At 39.9% G+C, this 19829-nt stretch overlaps 1 protein-coding gene across 1 annotated transcript in view; it reads left to right on the top strand.

The window, feature by feature from the left end:
* Window positions 1-19829, top strand: part of C22H3orf49 (chromosome 22 C3orf49 homolog) — a 144702-nt gene that overhangs the window by 77060 nt on the left and 47813 nt on the right. Inside the window, 4 exon segments of the mRNA XM_070776391.1 lie at window positions 4423-4546; window positions 8764-8840; window positions 12758-12810; window positions 13197-13320. The gene's annotated coding sequence lies outside the window, so the exon portion shown is untranslated.

Below are 19829 nucleotides of genomic sequence, written 5' to 3'. Positions count from 1 at the left end.
TTGTTTTCAGACTTCTGGAGACCCCAGTCATCAAAATCCATCCCCAAAAGCAGCCTGGAATACTAAAGGGAGAACTGGACCAGGAAGTTGGAAGTCTGCGTTCAGCTATCACCTCTGCCACTCGCTAGCTGTGTGACCCAATTCTCTCTCCAGCCTCGGTTTTCCGCATAGTAGAACAAAGAGGTTCAATTTTTCCAGCCCTCCTAAACCAGAGATGCTATTATTGAAAAACCTAAATCCTTCTCCTCAGCCATCATTAGGTATTAAACTTTCCTTAAGAAAATGTAGAAGTGTTCGATATGTTTAGAAAGTTTTACCTTCAAAATATACAATTACATTTCAGAAAAACTTTGGATAGTTAGAAGAGAAACTGACATAAAACAGTTGATCCCCATAAAGCAACTGTTTTTTTTTCTTTTGAATTTTTTATTTTGTACTGGGGTATAGCCCATTAACAACGTTGTGATAGTTTCAGACTAACGGAGAAGGGACTTAGCCATACATATACATATCCATTCTCCCCCAGACTCCGCTCCCATCCAGGCTGCCACATAACACTGAGCAGAGAAGCAACTGTATTTTTAAATGCCAGTCTTAAAAGGCAAAACTATAGAGAATGATAAAAAAAGAGCAGAGGTTTTCAGGGTTTAGGGGAAAGGGAAGAATGACTAGTGCATAAGACTGTTGGGGCAGAGAAACTATTCTGTGTGATACCATAATGGTAGATACATGTCATGATATGTTTGTTCAAACCCATGGAATGTGCAATGCCAACAGTGATCTTTAGTGTACACTCTGGACTTTGGGTGATAATGATGTGTCAATGCAGGTTCAACTGTAGTAAGTGTACCACTCTGGTGGGGGATACTGATGGTGAAGGAGCCTACGCCTGTATGAGGGTGGAGGGTATATGGGAAATCTCTTTACCTTCTGCTTAATTTTGTTGTCAACCTAAACTGCAATAAACTACAGTCTACTGTTTTAAAAATGCAAGTCTCTATTTTAAAATCTAGATTGATTGTCGTTAACTTTGGAGGATTATAGAATCCATTTGATGGTTTCATGAAGGTGGATCTTTTCCCTCAGGGACCCTCAAAGCCAATGTTCAGACCCTCTGGTCCAGATTCACAATTTATAAGCTAAGAGATAATTAGAGACTTATCAACTATTTAGCTTCTGCATAAAGACCCATCATCATGTTCCATTAACTCTAGACCTCCCTAGAGCTAGAAGGCCACCACAGAATGGGGAGAATGCAAAGCGAGGAAAGGAGCTATGGTAATTAGCCTCCCTCAGTGCTCAGAAATCAGTATTTTAGTACTTTTGAAAAAAGAGCAAAAGTCCATTGTGGGGAAACCAGGATCAATCCTGTGATAGTTTTATATGCATTTTTTTCTGAAAATTGTCTGGTCATATATTGTAAGATACAACTGTGTTATATTTCTAGAACTAGAATATAAAAAGTGTGCATTTATTTTACAGAGAGGTTAAGGACTTGTCCAAAACTCCATGATGACACGAAGAACTGAAATCCAAATATGTGGGTTTTTTATTTCCTAGTCTCGCCTCAAAACAACTGTCTAATGAATGTATTTGCCTGCCAAGGAATTAAACTGGTTTGAAGTAGTGTGGGTTCCACCCAATGATATGCTGGCGGATGTTTAACAACCAGCTCTCTGCGGAAAAAAAGAATAGAACGTTAAGTGTAATGTTAAGTGTTGTTAAGTGTATCTGTGAATATATATTCACATAAATACAGGGACGTCTTACCTCCTGAAGTTTCTGGAATGGAGAATGAATAGTGCACAGCTTTGAATACAGGGCTGAAATCATTGGCAGGAGCAGTTTCTGCAATGATCGTCACTGTTACTGAAAAATTAAACAGTAAAAAAATGCTTTGCGGTGGTGGTGGCTTTATTCTAGACACTAGTCAAATGTGCCCCCAGGAACACGCTTCGGGGAAGATTTGAAATTATGGGGGGATGCTCCTTGCTCCTAGTTGATTCCTGTTTCCAGACTCTGCATTCTCAAGGAACATAAATGAGTTCTAGGCTAACCAAAGCAATTAGTTAAAGATATATAATGTGCTGCATGCCATGTTTTATTTTATAGGATAATGATAGATATATACATATTATATATAATATATGAATGTTTAATTATACATTTTATTCAAGAGAGTTTATTATATCTATCATGTGTATGCTTTCTTCCATTAGCGTTTGTTTGGGTGTTACTTTCAACCCAGCATATGACTTTCTACACTCTACATTTAATATATCCTAGGAGGTGAAATGGAAAAAGACTCAGAAAACCCATGTCCAAGGATTGGTTATGACATGCTGAATGGCCTTGAACTAGCTTAACTTCTCAGAGGCCCAGATTCTTCATCAGTTTCAATCTTCTATTTTGTAGTGTGTAAAAATGAGATCATGCCCAAGATTTTTTCCCATAATTGGTTAGTGAAATATAGTTATTTAATTTTATTCCTCTCAGGCAGATGTTTGTATATTGCAGGTTATAGAAAAGGAACTCTATTTTTCAGACCAAGCTCAAACTAACCTATCAGAAAGTTGTCAAAAAAGAAGAAAAATATTCAAATACAAAAGCAAGGAAATTTCAGACCAGGAGATTTTTAGCATTAAAAATAAAGTAATAATTAACCTTTACTGTGCAAGGTGCTGACTCAGCAATAGTGTTAATGTCTCCATTTTACAGAAGAGAAAACTGAGGTTCACAGAGTCATGTTCTTTGCCAAAGGTCACAAATCCTAGTAAGTCACTGAGCAGGTATTGAATCGACTTGAGTCTGCCAGCATCTCCCAAAATGTCTCTTCTGACATGCTAATATATCAAATGCAAAATGCCAAGTTAAACAAATATTAAAAGGTTTCCTTATGGCAAAACTTCTTAGGATTTCTGATATGTCATTCTGTATTTTGAATCTCCATCTATGCATTGCTTCTGTAGACTAAAAAAAAAAAAGTGTACAACATGAAAGTTGTGAGGTAAGTTTTATTTGGGGCAGAATGAGGACTACAGCCTAGGAAATAGCACCTCAGATAGCTCTGAGAGACTACTCCAAAGAGGCAGGGGCAAGGTCAGTATAAATGTGATTTTGGTGAAGGGGGAGTACATGCAATCAAGCACATTTTTTTTTTCCCCATAAGGTTTCTGCTAGTCTTGCGAAGCTTTTGCTAGTCCCAAGGAGTGGTTGTCACCATGAAGGATTTTAATGGTTTTCTAGATATGAGGAAATACAAGAATTGGGTTCGTAAAATCAGCTCTTGGAAATATCTATCGGAAGACTGTCCTGCCAGTTTTTCCCTGAGCACTGCTGCTGCTAAATCACTTCAGTCGTGTCTGACTCTGTGTGACCCCATGGACGGCAGCCCACCAGGCTCCCCCATCCCTGGGATTCTCCAGGCAAGAACACTTGAGTGGGTTGCCATCTCCTTCTCCAATGCATGAAAGTGAAAAGTGAAAGTGAAGTCGCTCAGTTGTGTCCGACTCTTAGCGACCCCATGGACTGCAGCCTCCCAGGCTCCTCCGTCCATGGGATTTTCCAGGCAAGAGTACTGGAGTGGGGTGCCATTGCCTTCTCCGTTCCCTGAGCACAGTGTACCTCGTTTCTGCTTTCCACCCTGAACTCCTTTCAGGGTGTGTTGAAAATCAGCTTTAATCCTTATAGAGGTAGATGGCAGCTGCCAATGGCAAGTGCCAATTTGTAGTTGACACTTCCCAAATGTACTTGACCGTGGAGTTTTTTTCTAGTTGATCATCTTGTAGAAACTATGCTCTGAAGAATACTTGTATCTTGTCTCTCTTGAAAGTCTATGCTATGCATTTTCAAACAAGAAAATTTAATCTGAGACCCATAGAATCTTGATTTCAGAGAATCTGTTTCATTCCTTATATTTTGGTATACATTATGTGTGTTTTCCTAGGTATAGGGTCTATAGTTTTCTCAGCATCTCAAAGGTATGTGTGACCACCAATAAAGAGTAAAAAGCACTTTGCATGGAGACAGGTGATTTATGTGAAAACCTCTATATTTCCCTCAATAAACTCCATTTATGTGCCTTAAGAACAGATGCCACTTATAGCTTTGCCATACTATGATTTTTATTGCACCCATAAAGACTCAAAATTGTGCTAATTGATTGGCCTATAAAAATAGACTGAACCACATGTGGGGTGTTACAAGCATTCTTTATGAGCAGCTGCTGGGAATATACTGGGGTGTGGGGACCAGAGAAAATGTGGATTTATTACCATGAGAGATTTTTTTTTTCTCTTCTTCTTGGAAAAAGGCTCAACTCTGGTGAAAAGGGCAGATTCTATTTTGATTTGTGAGGCCATCAGGATGAGTAACTACAAGAAAAAGCATTTTTCCTAAAAGATTTGTTGGGCTTTGTTACAGGCTTTTGCATGAACCAATGAAACTCCACCAGTGGGGAGCAGAGAAGACCTAAGAAAACTTGTGGGCATACTGTCATGCTGTGTCTCTGTCCTGTACAGATCATTTATCCGCATAGTTGGATCATGTAAGTCTACAAATGACGTTTGTAAACTGAATCCTATTAAAACTCTTACATCAGAGAGTCAAGAGGGATTTAAAGAGCTCTAGACCTGTTGCTGAACGTTCAGCAATAAATTTTTTTTGGTTGCAAAACATATGGATGCTGCCATGATGCCACCTGCTTAATTCCATAACACAGTGCTCTTTGCACTGCTTTCAGAGGCAACCTCAGAATCCTTCTCAATTCAATGATCTAGGCAACCACCACCAATTGCTTAGAGATGGCACAAGAGATAAAACATGAAACACAAGCACTGTCCATGTTCCAGGCTCTCCCGTAGCAAGCATTGACATTCTACTAGTAACCCTGTGTTCTCCACCCAAATGCTCACTTCTTTTTGGACATCTTTGATGCCAACCCACCTCCTAGATCACTTATTACCATACTTTCCATATAAAATAGATGGCTGTCATTAATAATAGACATATCTGGAAACTTGTGCAACCTTATTTTCACAACTACCTCTACAGCTACTAATTCACTCTTAAATGTGATAACATGTTGTTGAACACATAAATGACCTATTGAGCCACTTAATGCATGTTCTCATTTGTACAACAATTAGCAGAGAAGCAGGTGTCTGGTGATTGGCTAAGCTCATTTCACCAGCTAGGCACTCTGCTCTGGCTCCACAGCACACAATTTAAGTCTGTGCCCGAGGGTGTTTTACAATTAGCAAAACCAGGACTCTTAAATCCACAAATGTCAAGGGACTCACAAAGGGAATGAGCTGTGGAATCTGGCACTGTCCCACCGTTTGCATTAAAAATGGCTCTACCTGTATCACGTAAAATAATGATACAGGCAACTCCCCCCCCCAAAAAAAAATCCTATTACTCATATGTGTGGACTACACGTGACCCAATATCTGGCTCTTTCCAAATAAGAGGTATTTGGCATTACTAAATGCTATGAACTGAATGTTTATGTTCCTCCAAAATTTATATACTAAAACCTATTCTCCCACTGTGATGGTATTAGGATGGAGAGGGTCTTTGGTATGATGACATGTCATAAGGGTGGAACCCTCATGATGGGATTAATGCTCTTAAAAAGACACCCCAGAGAGTGCCTCTTGCCTATTCTTCCATGTGAAGTCACGGTGAGAAGACAAACATCTAAGAGCAGGATGCAGACCCTCTATAGACACCAAGTCTGACAGTGCCTTGATATGGACTTGCCAGGCTCCAGAAGAGTGAGAAAAAATTTTCTGTTACGTGTAAGTCCCCCAGTCTGAAGTGGAGACACTACTGACAGAAAATCGTTTCAGTAACAAGCATTAGGATTGGGCTCTCTGTGTCCCTAACACATCCCACTTCCAGCTCCAAGGATCTCTAGCCAGACTTGCATTTAAGAATTGTGTTTTGCATAAGGTGTGCTAAGAGATGAACAACACTCGCAGACCTAATGATAACTTCCAACATGAATCTAAGTCTCCCCTTTCTCCTTTGTCTAGTTTAACGAAACTGTCCCCAATATAATGAAGTTTTACATTTTAAAATCTAAAGTGCACAGTCTAAAGAAAAGACACTTAATGTTCCATGAAATTTATCAAGCTTATCTGTACGGAAGGGATGTAAGTCATCAAATACTGAAATTGTCATTTCATAGATATGGCCAGCTGGAACTATGTCTGGGTCCTCATAATCCAATTCTTTAACACCTTGCAGAACAACATTATTTCAGAGAAAATTATTGACTTTTTGTTTAATGTACATATTTTAAGTAATAGATCATTCTGGAAAATGAAAGGGCACAGCCATTTTCATTTAATAATGATAGCATTAGAATATTCTTGAGACTGGTCAAAACTGACACACAGAAGTAGGCATTTTGGTGGAACAAAGGGACATCTTTGATCTTCCAAAGTAGCTTATTTTTGGAGAAAGCATCCTAGCATAGTAGAAGGGAAGCATGGGTCATGGCCTGTCTTTATCGCATGCTAATTGTATGATCTTGAGCGAAATATTTTAAAAGAGAAAATGTTTTGAAAGCACTTTGGAAGTGATAAAGCATACTAATAAATATAGCTACTCCTATTATGACAAGTCACTCACCATTTAAAAAATATTTACTGAGTATTAATTAAGTGCCAAGTACAATTGTAGGTATTAGGGATATAGCAATAAACAATATGATCCCACAACAGAGACTTGAAGACAGTCCTCATGTAATAGTATTGGCATGAATCTCAGCTGGCATTAATTGGAATTGGCCAACATGACATCAAGTACCTAGGTGTTCGGGACCCAGGTTAAAAGTGTTTTAACTACATTTTTAAACTGAGTATCTCATTCATTAAATCATTCATTCATTCATTAAGTTATACTGAGTACCCACTATGCACCAAGCACTATGAAAGGTATTGAAACACAGAAATAAACGACTCAAAAACATATGTAAGAGAACTTAGCAGGTTCAAATAGTAAAAGAAAGCTTTCAGGAATGAATGACATTTAAGACCCAAAGGATAATTATGAAAATATAGAAATTAATGAGAGGTGGGCAACAGGTGGAAGGAGTTGTTCAGAAGCAGAGCAAGCATATGGAAAGGCTCAAATGTTAGCATTGTGTTTACAAAACTGCCATCTTTCTCCAAATTCTCTTTTTAAAATGATAGTTTTGCATTGCATTTCAAAATGAACATCAACTCAGGAAACCTCTTGGCTCAGTGGCTAATCTTAAAAATTCATAACATATGCAAACGCTAAACTTGTAACTTGTGGAGTTTTCCAGAAAATTTAGGGTGGGTTTGGACCCAAAAATGAGAAAGATCATCAGTGGCTTTCTCAGCCATGTCTTTTGGCTGAGAAGGAGTGTTTGGTGATGCTTTGGTTAAGGAACAATTATGCCAACCTAACCGGGATCAGTATTTTTTTTTTAGGGGTTGGAACTTTGAGGGAATAGAAAAAATAATAGAGCTGTGGAAATTAGAAGTTAGAAGGAGGATTCTCCCAAAGCACAACTCGATCTTGCAAAGGAGGAAAAAAAAACTTACTATGTCCCCCCTCTGTCAGTGGAAACTTTATGACCTCTTAAGGGTGGAGAAAGAAGCTGATCTCTCACTCCCAATGCCAGAAGGATGAGCCATCATCACACATGTAGTCAAACAGACTTATCTTTGAGAAAATCAGCATCTATTTTAGCCTCTGATTCATTTCTGCAGCTAAACAGGAAGTCAATTATTTTGTGCTAATGGTAAGATGATGGTGTCCGGTATCAAAATACTGAAGGACTTGCCCGAATGCCTTCCAGACCCTTCTCTGCTGTGTCCCAGCTCCCACTGCTGAATGCACCCACACCAACCACACTGTGGCCATGAAATGACTCCATCTCCTCGGGAAAATCCCTGGAGAAGCAGCACCTGGTGCTCACCTGGATGAAATTTCCAGCAGTTGGCACTTGCTCAAAGAGTTTTCCAGAACCAATTGGCCGCAAGCTCAGAGCATAATGTATTGTATCAGGAGGTTCATCAAGGTCATGACACTGGAATTTTGCAACTACTGTGTCTTTTGCAATCATCTCTTGGCCTGTGTATCTGTTTTATCTTTTAAGGAGGGGGAAGAAAATGCTTTAGATGGATAGTCTTAAAGGTAATACTTTCCTCATAAACATCCACTAGTTCAGATAATGTACACGTGTGACAGCTCTACTTATCCTAGGACAGATGGTTCTGCTTTGGAGCATCATCTGGGAGTCATTTCCCAAAAGGTGCTATGAATGTGGTCTGACTGCTCGTTTTCTGGGAGTATTTCTATTCTCCACCCAGATAGGTACTTGTTTGGAAGGCTATCAAGGACATCACCTCAGTGGAGAAGGCATGAGTTGGAATCAGATAATTCTTGAAGATTGTCCGAGTCTAGAGCATCTACATGATGTGGTCAAGAGAGACAATCTTTACCCAGTAGTTACACTGGACTTATTTCCATCTCTGTAAAGTTTCCCATGTCTTCACCGGGGCATCTGCCCCAGATGCTCACTGTTAAGCCTTCACCCTCTAAAATCCTAGTCATTCTTCACAGACTCAGGTATATCTCACCCCTTCAGGAAGCTCCCCCGAATGCTCTAGTCCTGCATATTCTTCTTTTAACAAGGAAAGCACCACACATATAACTTAATATTAAATTATCTTTTTTTTTTTTTTTTTGCTTTATATGTATTCACCATATCATCATAACAAGAGACAACCTTCTTACAGCTGAAGACCATAGCGAATACTCCATATCTCCAGGGACTATAGGACTGGATTCATCATAGGGTAGGTATTTGATTAATTAACTATGATCCTGGAGAAACAGGGTGGATAAGAAGGAGAAAGAAAAGGAAAAGGAAGGTATCATTTAATGACTGCCAACCTCTGTACAGAACAAATTCTAAGCATTGCTATGAGGTAGGTGCAATTATCATTTTCATTCGAAAGGTAGAGTAATTGGGGCCCAAACAAAACCACATGAGTAGTAATTAGCAGAAACTAGGCTTTATTTATCATTAGATAATCAGAGATAAAGTTTAGGAAACAGGAGGTAGGCTGGGGGGCAACTGTCTCACATGTAGTTGAGAGTTTGATTGGGATAGGGGAGGGGAGACAAAGAAAGTCACAGAATTGTAGATTTGGAAACTGAGCTTCAAATAATAAAAATAGCCATACTGACAGAAACTCAACCCCATAATCCCATATCCAAATTCCAAAAGCCCGAAACAAGACTTTCTCATAATTTACTGAGATCATCAAAGCCTGACCTAACCTGACAAGCCAGATCTTTCTTTGTTCCACTTAGTTTGAGTATTTCTGTGTTTCACAGCAGAGATATTTATGAATTTGAATAGTGGGTAATTGCATAATATATGGTAGACACGCCATATTACCTTTCTAAAATTCAAAAGTCTTTGTCTTGAAATACAGCCAGAGCAAAAGGTTTTCAAATAAGGGATTACGAAACTGTGATAAACGGCATTTATGAAATTCACACCACATGCTCAAAAAACTATGCTGAGAATATTATATAAATTATCCCATTTATTCTAAAGAGTACCCACCCTAAAGAGTAAGTAGTATTGTCATCCCATTTTATAAAGAAAGAAATTGAAGATGAGAAGGTTTCAGTAAATTACCCAAGATCACAGAGCTCTTGTGTGATAGAACCAGGAATCCAATCCAGGGCTGTGACTCCAAAACTTAAGCTTTTAACAACTTACTGTCAGATCCAGAAAACCTGGATTTCAACAAGTCATTTCTGAGAACCAGAATATGAGACTCAATAAGCATCAACGTGATGATCAACCATGGGTCTGGTTGAGCCAATAAACATAGCAATACAGTGCCTCTGCTCTCCACTCACTTGAAATTCTTACCTCAGCCACCCGTCTCAGCTCACCTAATCAGATACTGATCATAAAAAGGTGCATTGTCATTCATGCAACAGATAGACAGTCACCAGGATGGCCACACACTGCCAGTCACCGTCACAAGCTTTAATTGGAGAAGGACTGATCACGTGCAAACTCAGCTCTCTCCACATCAAGGCAAGACATGGTAACCACTGTTCCACACTCTGCAACAAAACAGCACATCTTGCTGCAAACTGGCCTGTGTGTCATTTTCAAAATTACTTTATTACATAGCGATGGAAAAAATAAAGTGTGAATTATGCCCCACTCATTAGAATTAAGAAGCTGATTCAAAATGTAGACACAGTGTGTAATTGTTTATCACCAAAATACCCTCATTATTCTACTAGCAAGTAGCAAAACAAAGTTGTTTTGGGCTTAGGGAAACAGGGAAGATTTTCTAGAAGGGTGGTCTTTATTTTAGGCCTTGAAGGATATATCAGATAAGGAAAGAATGGTGAATGGAGATCATTCCCAGCAGAGAGAACATCATACATGAAAACACATTAAGGGGATCATAACTCATCAGACTTCTCCCACCCAGTCCATCCATCCATCCATTCAATTTGAACAAGCATATATGGAATGCCAGCTATCGGTTGGAAACTGTCTTGAATACTGGATGAGCCACAATTAAATCGCTTCCTTTACAGAATTTACAATCTGGGCTGAGAGGCCAACACTAAGCAAGTATAAACAAGAAAAGAATTTCAAATAGACGTTCTTAAGGAAATGAAAAAGAGTAGGACACAACTTAGCGATGGAACAACAACAACAAGGAAATGAAAACTGTGATGTGATTAAAAATAATGTCTAAGGGTGAGGTCCTGAAAATGCAAGGACAGAGATCCTAAGGCAGTCAGTCATTTGGCGGTAGTATAATAGACAAGGAAGACAAGGAACAGGATGAGGTTGGAGGGAGAGGCAGGGGCCAGGGAGAGCAAGGTCTTGGGGATGAAATCAGAAGTCTGGATTGCATTCCAAGGGCAAAGGAAACTTACAGGATAATTTTATATGATACAATTTGACTTTTTCTTTTTCCTCCTTCTTTTTTTTTTTTTGGCTGTGCCGCATAGCATGTGGAATCTTTTTGTCCAGGGACTGAACCTGTACCCCCTGTAGGGGATGTCCAGCATCTTAACTACTGGACTGCCGGGGAAGTCCCCAGCTTGACTTTTAAACAAATTCACTGTAGCAGCTCTGCTCAGCAGAAGCCCAGTTAAGATATCTATGCAGAAATTCAGGTTGGAGGGGATGGTGCCTGCCCCCAGGAATAGAACCCAAGACGAGAATCTGAGTGCAAGTAGCTTATGTGGGAGCAGATCTGGAGCACTGGGGGATGGGCGAAGTGAGACAGGAAAGGAAAGGCTGCCAATAAAAAAGTTCAGTCATTACCAAGCAGGTTACCACTGTGGGCAACTTGCAGTTTAATACCACTGGGGAACTCTGTAAGCCAGTGAGAAGCATGCACTCAAAATTTTCCCTCTAGGGACTTCCCTAGTGGTCCAGTGGTTAAGACTTCACCTTCCAATGCAAGAGGTGTGGGTTTGATCCCTGGTGGGGAAGCCGAGATCCCACATGGCTCATGACCAATAAACCAAAACATAAAATAGCAGCAGTATTTTAACAAATTCAATAAAAACTTTAAAAATGGTCCACATCAGGAAAAAAAAAAAAAAGAAAGAAAGAAAGGTTTCTCCAAGGGCAAAAAACGGGAGTATTTGTACACCAGTTCTCTTTAGTCATTGGTTGAAAGCTTGTGGGGATAGGTAGTGTTTTTTGAACATTTCCAACCTGCTCTTTGCAGAGGAGAAGGGCAGACCCCAGGCAAAGAAATCAAGCAAAGAAATGCAGATCCTGGCAGCTGGAACTCAGGCCACAAGAATGTTAAGGCCTGAAGAGACACAGACAGCATCTGCTATAATGGCTTAAGCTTGCAGATGTGCTAGAGACCACCTTTGTTATCTGTTCAGTCCCCAAAGAAGTCTTACATTCCACATAACCTGATCTACCCACAACATGATTGGGCAAGAAGGGAATGATGGATTCTAGAAAGTCCAGAGAGATTCTCTCTCACAAAAATGTGACCATGGAGCAGAGAGGGAAGTGATTTCAGCCTAAAAAGATGCGCTAGAAGATCGAAAGAGTGGAGAGCTGGCCTTCTGTGGCAGCCATGAGGACCCATAACTTAGCTCACGAGTGGACAAAAGACAAGGTTTTCCCGAAAGTTATGCAAGAGATGCATATTAAGGTCTACCATGTGCTTCTGTAGGGGTTCTGAAAATGCAGACAATCTGATATCTACCCTCAAGGAATTCAGTCTTGCAAAGGAGACATAATACAAATGATAATAGTCGAAAATAAGGGAGAGAATTTAAGAACACTCAAACCTACCTTTGTCAACTGCAAAGTACGACTTCCTTGGATCTAGTTCAAAGGTTCAGTCACCCAAGTAATCTTTGGCTGCCTGGCAACCGTTTTCCCAGTTGGAATTTCCTCATCCAGTGTGATGTTGACTTCATTGGGCAGAGCTGAATTTGCAGAGGTAACACTCAAAATAGCATTTTCCATATTGAATGATCTTGATTTAAAAGAGAAGACTATCAGAGTGGCAATGGTTTGGTGTGTGTTGTTTTCCACTTGTTCTGGCGGTAGAGGGGTCGAGGCTAGAGGCAGTATGAGGGTGGAAAGTATGGACCTTGGAGTTAGCCCATTTATTGAATACTTGCCTAGAGTTTAGACTCAATGCTAAGCACTTTCCTGTGTTTCCTCATTTATTCCTCACAGCAGTCCCAGGAAGTAGGTACCATTTTACAGATGTGGAAACAGATTTTCAGAAAGTAAGTAACTTTCAGAAGTAAATACCAAGGTGTCTAAGAGAGGATTTGACCCCAAGGCTATCTGGCTCTAGAGACTATGCTAAACCACTGAGCTCTTAGCTCCCTAGTGTAAGCACTAATTTTTTAGAAATGCTGTCCCTTCAGTATGGTTTTATAAAATTCTTGGTGATAATTATCACCAGAATTTTCCTTGAGAGCAATAAGAGACAATTCAGCCCATCAGATATTAAGAATATTTTGCATTAATACCTAATTCTATTGCAATTTCAATATGTTTTATACATTAAAAAACTACTTTGCCTTCAGCTGTTAAGAAAGCCTTTTCTTTGCAAACTTAAGAGATTGCTTACATCTGACTTTTTTTTCTTTTTTCTTTTCCTTCGCAGGGGAGAAAGAAAAGAAAAGCTATTTCATTCTAATGGAAATTTCATAATGAATTTCAGAGACTACATTTTCATATTCAATTTTCAAGACCAATTTAAAAGAATACATTTATTTCCTTACCTTCAGGTAAGAATGGGGTCCTTATTGTTGACATTGATGAGGAAAATCTTTAGATTTCCAGCAGTAAACAGTCCTCCAGGATCAACCACATTAATAATTAGTGAGAAACTGAAAGGGTAGCCACAGGAAAAACAGCTAAGATTTTATAGTAACTGACAGGCTTTCACAGAAATAGAATTTGTTTCGCTTTAACTGACCAGTGAAAACAATTGATTCATTTAGTTAAAATGTCAGTCAAACCAGTTATTTTAACAGTTGGCAGTGGTTAAGAATGAAATTAGTCAAATCCGTTGAAAAGACAGGCAGGAATTTAGATAAGTCTGTTAATCCCCATCAATAATAAAAAACTGAAGGGAATTCCTTAGTGTGATAGAGCAAACAGAGCTATGGGTGTGGGCTCTCACCTTGAAACACTGACGTTTCAATTGGGAAACTGACCGACAAATACAAAGAAGATGCTAAAAACACTTCAAAGCAACATAATGACTATGAGAAAAGAGTAGGCTGGTTACAGGATTAAAAGGTTTTTATCTCAGCAGAAATGTTTATGGATTTGAAGAATGAAAGTATGAAATGTATCCTAATGGAAAGATGAATGTTCACATTCATAGTCTGTTCTACAGTCACCAGTGGTCTCAGCTTACCCAGGACTATCCCCTGAAGGAGGAAATGGCAACCCACTCCAGTTCTTACAGGGAAAACCCCATGGACAGAAGAGCCTGGAAGGCTACAGTTTGTGGGTTCAGATATAACTGAGTGACTAAGCATGCAAGATCCAGTGTAGCGTGGAAAGTCCTACACACACCCCCCAGAAACTGCCCAGGCAAACCAGGACTGTTGGTCACCTTTCCAGAAAAAAAAAAAAAACAAAAACCAACTATTCTAACTAGAAGTATACTGATAATTGAAACCAGAATTACTATTTTCCGTTTATTTATCCTAAAAATCAAAACAGTTCTTATTTCAAAACCTCTCCTACAATAAAATGATTATTTATGAGATAACTCGACAAAAATCATAAAGCCAATCCACTCATAAGAATAAAGACATTTCTTTAATAATCCTAGAAAGAATCGCTACAGGAATAGAAGGAATACTATGTGGGCAGGATTTCATTTGGTCTAGCCATATGCTGAAGAGGAAGAAATGAGCCTTGTTAACTCTTTCATATGGATTTGAATAACTGATTTCACAGCCCGTATGTCTCCTTAAAGAGAGAGAATTGTTTAGATTCCTTTGCCAATGAGGCATTCCAAAATTTCCTTTACTCTCATTTAATGATCTGTTCAGTCTGGGGAGGCCTTACAAATAGGCCTGTGAAAAGAAGAGAAGCAAAAAGCAAAGGAGAAAAGGAAAGATATAAGCATCTGAATGCTGAGTTCCAAAGAATACCAAGAAAGAGATAAGAAAGCCTTCCTCAGCCATCAATGCAAAGGAATAGAGGGAAACAACAGAGTGGGAAAGACTAGAGATCTCTTCAAGAAAATTAGAGATACCAAGAGAACATTTCATGCAAAGATGGGCTCGATAAAGGACACAAATGGTATTGACCTAACAGAAGCAGAAGATATTAAGAAAACGTGGCAAGAATACACAGAAGAATTGTACAAAAAAGATCTTCACAACCCAGATAATCACAATGGTGTGATCACTCACCTAGAGCCTGACATCCTGGAATGTGAAGTCAAGTGGACCTTAGAAAGAAAGTATCACCATGAACAAAGCTAGTGGAGGTGATGGAATTCCAGTTGAGCTATTTCAAATCCTGAAAGATGATGCTCTGAAAGTCCTGCACTCAATATGCCCGCACATTTGGAAAACTCAGCAGTGGCCACAGGACTGGAAAAGGTCAGTTTTCATTCCAATCCCAAAGAAAGGTAATGCCAAAGAATGCTCAAACTACTACACAATTGCACTCATCTCACATGCTAGTAAAGTCATGCTCAAAATTCTCCAAGCCAGGCTTCAGCAATACATGAACTGTGAACTTGCAGATGTTCAAGCTGGTTTTAGAAAAGGCAAAGGAACCAGAGATCAAATTGCCAACATCTGCTGGAACATCGAAAAAGCAAGAGAGTTCCAGAAAAACATCTATTTCTGCTTTATTGACTATGCCAAAGCCTTTGACTGTGTGGATCACAATAAACCGTGGAAAATTCTGAAAGAGATGGGAATACCAGACCACCTGACCTGCCTCTTGAGAAACCTATATGCAGGTCAGGAAGCAACAGTTAGAACTGGACATGGAACAACAGACTGGTTCCAAATAGGAAAAGGAGTACGTCAAGGCTGTATACTGTCACCGTGCTTATTTAACTTCTATGCAGAGTACATCATGAGAAATGCTGGGCTGGAAGAAACACAAGCTGGAATCAAGATTGCCCGGAGAAATATCAATAACCTCAGATATGCAGATGACACCACCCTTATGGCAGAAAGTGAAGAGGAACTAAAAAGCCTCTTGATGAAAGTGAAAGAGGAGAGTGAAAAAGTTGGCTTAAAGCTCAACATTCAGAAAAGGAAGATCATGGCATCTGGTCTTGTCACTTCATGGGAAATAGATGGGGAAACAGTGGAAACAGTGTCAGACTTTATTTCTGGGGGCTCCAAAATCACTGCAGATGGTGATTGCAGCCATGAAATTAAAAGACGCTTACTCCTTGAAAGGAAAGTTATGACCAACCTAGATAACATATTGAAAAGCAAAGACATTACTTTGCCAACCAAGGTCCGTCTAGTCAAGGCTATGGTTTTCCCAATGGTCATGTATGGATGTGAGAGTTGGACTGTGAAGAAAGCTGAGCACCAAAGAATTGATGCTTTTGAACTGTGGTGTTGGAGAAGACTCTTGAGAGTCCCTTGGACTGCAAGGAGATCCAACCAGTCCATTCTGAAGGAGATCAGCCCTGGGATTTCTTTGGAAGGAATGATGCTAAAGCTGAAACTCCAGTACTTTGGCCACCTCATGTGAAGAGTTGACTCATTGGAAAAGACTCTGATGCTGGGAGGGATTGGGGGCAGGAGGAGAAGGGGACGACAGAGGATGAGATGGCTGGATGGCATCACCAACTCGATGGACGTGAGTTTGAGTGAACTCCGGAAGTTGGTGATGGACAGGGAGGCCTGGCGTGCTGTGATTCATGGGGTTGCAAAGAGTTGGACATGACTGAGCGACTGAACTCAGTGACTATGGAAACTCTGGAGATTGGAAAACTAAGGAGTAGTCTGCTTTCTGTAGAGTTGCAGTGAAAATGCATTGCAAAACTTTAGCAAAAGAATTATTTATTCAGATTCTTCAAGCAGAGCCGAATTCTTTCAGTGCCAGATCCTCTGATATCAAAGATTCTGAGAAAAGGGAAAGCTTTAGTTTTCGCTTTTTGTGAAAGAGTTAATATCTTAAACTCTCGTTAATAATTTTACTCCCATTTTTAACAAGTCTTAAGATTTTTAAGTATCTTGGATATACATAATTTTTTTTCCATGAATATACCAGGCCGACAAAAGAGAAAATGGAATCTGGTACAGGCATGATCCATTATTCCAAAACTATTTATGTGATCAGTTAAACATGGGGGCAGAGGATTTTGAGAGTAAGTTCAGTTCAGTCAGTTCAGTTGCTCAGTCGTGTCCGACGCTTTGTGACCCCATGAACTGCAGCACACCAGGCCTCCCTGTCCATCACTAACTCCTGGAGTTCACTCAAACTCACGTCGATCGAGTCAGTGATGCCATCCAGCCATCTCATCCTCTGTCGTCCCCTTTCCCTCCTGCCCCCAATCCCTCCCAGCATCAGAGTCTTTTCCAATGAGTCAACTCTTTGCATGAGTTGGCCAAAGTACTGGAGTTTCAGCTTTAGCATCATTCCTTCCAAAGAAATCCCAGGGCTGATCTCCTTGCAGTCCAAGGGACTCTCAAGAGTCTTCTCCAACACCACAGTTCAAAAGCCTCAATTCTTCAATGGATAAAGATTCTGGCAATTTCTACCTCCCAAATAACGATAAATACAAATTTAGGAGCATTCTTCTCCTGCTGACTTCAGTTACATCCTATTTTTAAACTTTTTTTTAATATACTGGAGTACAGCCAATTAACAATGCTGTGATAGTTTCAGGTGGACGGCAGAGGAACTCAGCCGTACATATACGTGTATCCATTCTCCTCCAAACCCCTCTCCCATCCAGGCTGACACATAACATTGAGCAGAGTTCCCTGTGCTATACAGCAGGTCCTTGTTGGTTATCCATTTTAAACATAACAGTGTGTACTTGTTGATCCCAAACTCCCTAACTATCTCTCCCCCAACCTCACCCACTGGCAACCAAGTCTGTGAATCTCTTTCTCTTTTGTCAGTTCATTTGTGTACATATATACGGAACAGTGACATCCCATTTTTGAATCCTCGATCTGTTTTACTAAAGATGCTAACCCAGGATATATTTCATCCTCAACTTTCATAATCATGAAGAATGTCCTTATGAGATTCAGGAGCAAGCTGACTAGAATGGTTTAAAGGTCTATTTCGTTTCCCTGTAAAGCACTTTGATGCAGAACATAAGACTGAAAAGGGTGGTCATAAAAACCATTATAAAAATAGAAATAAGAGCTGTGAACTGACCCTCTAGGGCAGATGTGGAGGAAATCAGGAGAAAATGTCAGTCCATTAACTTTTCAGAGTTGCTGGATTACATTGGGAATGAATTCTGTGCCCCCAGCCATCCAGGGAGAAGTCCCCCCACTGCCTTCTGTGGCAGGTCACAAATGCCATCACTGAAATCACCTTGATGCCTGGCTTTGAAGAAAGTGGATGATGAAGAGAAGGGCCCTAATAGCCACAGCTAGTACCTAAACCAATAACTGTGCAATTACAGTTTAGATGATGATTTAATATCTAAGGCCATCCCAAAAGCATGTTCATTTGGGAGCACACTGAAGCCAGATGGGGTGAAATCCTCTCAAAAAGGGAACTGTGGACCAAAGGGTAGGCATTTTGAGTAAATGAAAAGCCACTAGCAGTATTTACCTTCCAGCTTCACTCTCAAAATCAGAAACTGCTGATGTAGAAATATTCCAATGCTGTCGATTGTGAAGCTAGAGCCCTCCAGGGAAAGGAAGTACTGTTTATTGGACAGGATGAGAAAGCAAAATATTGCAGAGACACTGAAATAACCAGATGATATGCACCTCCAAGAACCAGTCTTGAAATCTCTCTGTCCTCTGGGCCACCCGCCTCCCACCCACCGTATGTGAACATGCTCATGTTTGCCTATGACGATGCTGATGAAATTGTACTCCATTCAACCAACTTCAAGCCAGTTCATTTGCCCCTAAGTATTAAAAATGGATTTTTCTAATCTGTTATATTCAGTATGTTATTTGAACATGTATGTCTCACAACACTCCAACGAAAGCTAAAGTTGAATGAAAAGGAGTTACATTTAGAAAAGAATACTGATTGTTTAATGAAAACTTGACAGATTGATTTCTATTGACTTGGTGATGCTGAAGGTACACTTTTTTCAGGGAGGGCTGAGAGGACAGAGAGCTGTGGAGGGGGAAAACAGAAATATTGAAATGTCTATTCATCTACTTGTATGTGTGTGGGTACCACCAGGGGCTTTCCTGATGGCTCAGACAGTAAAGAATCTGCCTGCAATGCAGGAGACCCAGGTTCAAGCCCTGGGTCAGAAAGATCCTCTGGAAAAGGGAATGGCCTCCTACTCCAGTATTCTTGCCTGGAGGATTCCATGGACAGAGGAGCCTGGAGGGCTACAGTCCTTGAGGTCACAAAAAGTCAAACATGACTGAGCGACTAAGCACACGCAACACAGAGGTACAAGCAATACTTTAAGCTGTCTGTTTTCCTTGACTTTCATTTATATTATCTTCTAGTTTTCTGTTAAATGCTTCAATGCATTGTGTTTTAATGATCATAACAACTCTGCCATAGGTACTGATATTATTCCCCATTTCGCCAATAGGAACACTAAAGCTTAGAAAATTCAAGTGGCGTGCCTCTAGTCTAAGAGCTGAGCTTTTCATAATGCTTCTTTACTTACCACACTGCATGGGTTTTGGGGGGGGGGGCGGTTTGGTTGTTGTTTTGTTTTGTTTTGCCAAAGAGGGTAGGTGAGGTTCAAGTTTCTGGAATAGGCAAGAAATTATTAGAAAAAGCTCAGGCAAATAATCCATGGGAGGATTAATACCAGGAGTTAATTAAACTGAGCACTACTGGCTTAATAATTGTGTAGACCCGGAGATAATTTAATAGAGAAGATTAAACCCAGAAGGATTACAAAGCAGCCTAAAAATCATTTGGAGAAATTTGTGACCTTTTAATTTATTGATTTTCTGATGCATCACGGTGTTCTGATTAATTTAAATTCATACCATCCATTTCTACACACATAAATAAGATAGAATTGAGTTCTGCTTTTGCTGTAGAACAATGTGGTAGAAATTAGCATTCAGGAACTGCAGAAGAATCCATCACCTATCTACTTTTAGGGCAAACACAG

Source organism: Bos indicus, chromosome 22 (assembly GCF_029378745.1).
Source record: "Bos indicus isolate NIAB-ARS_2022 breed Sahiwal x Tharparkar chromosome 22, NIAB-ARS_B.indTharparkar_mat_pri_1.0, whole genome shotgun sequence".
NCBI classification, from domain to species: domain Eukaryota; kingdom Metazoa; phylum Chordata; class Mammalia; order Artiodactyla; family Bovidae; genus Bos; species Bos indicus.
The sequence above is the reverse complement of the archived record's forward strand: the minus strand, read 5'-3'. Positions and strand labels throughout refer to the sequence as shown.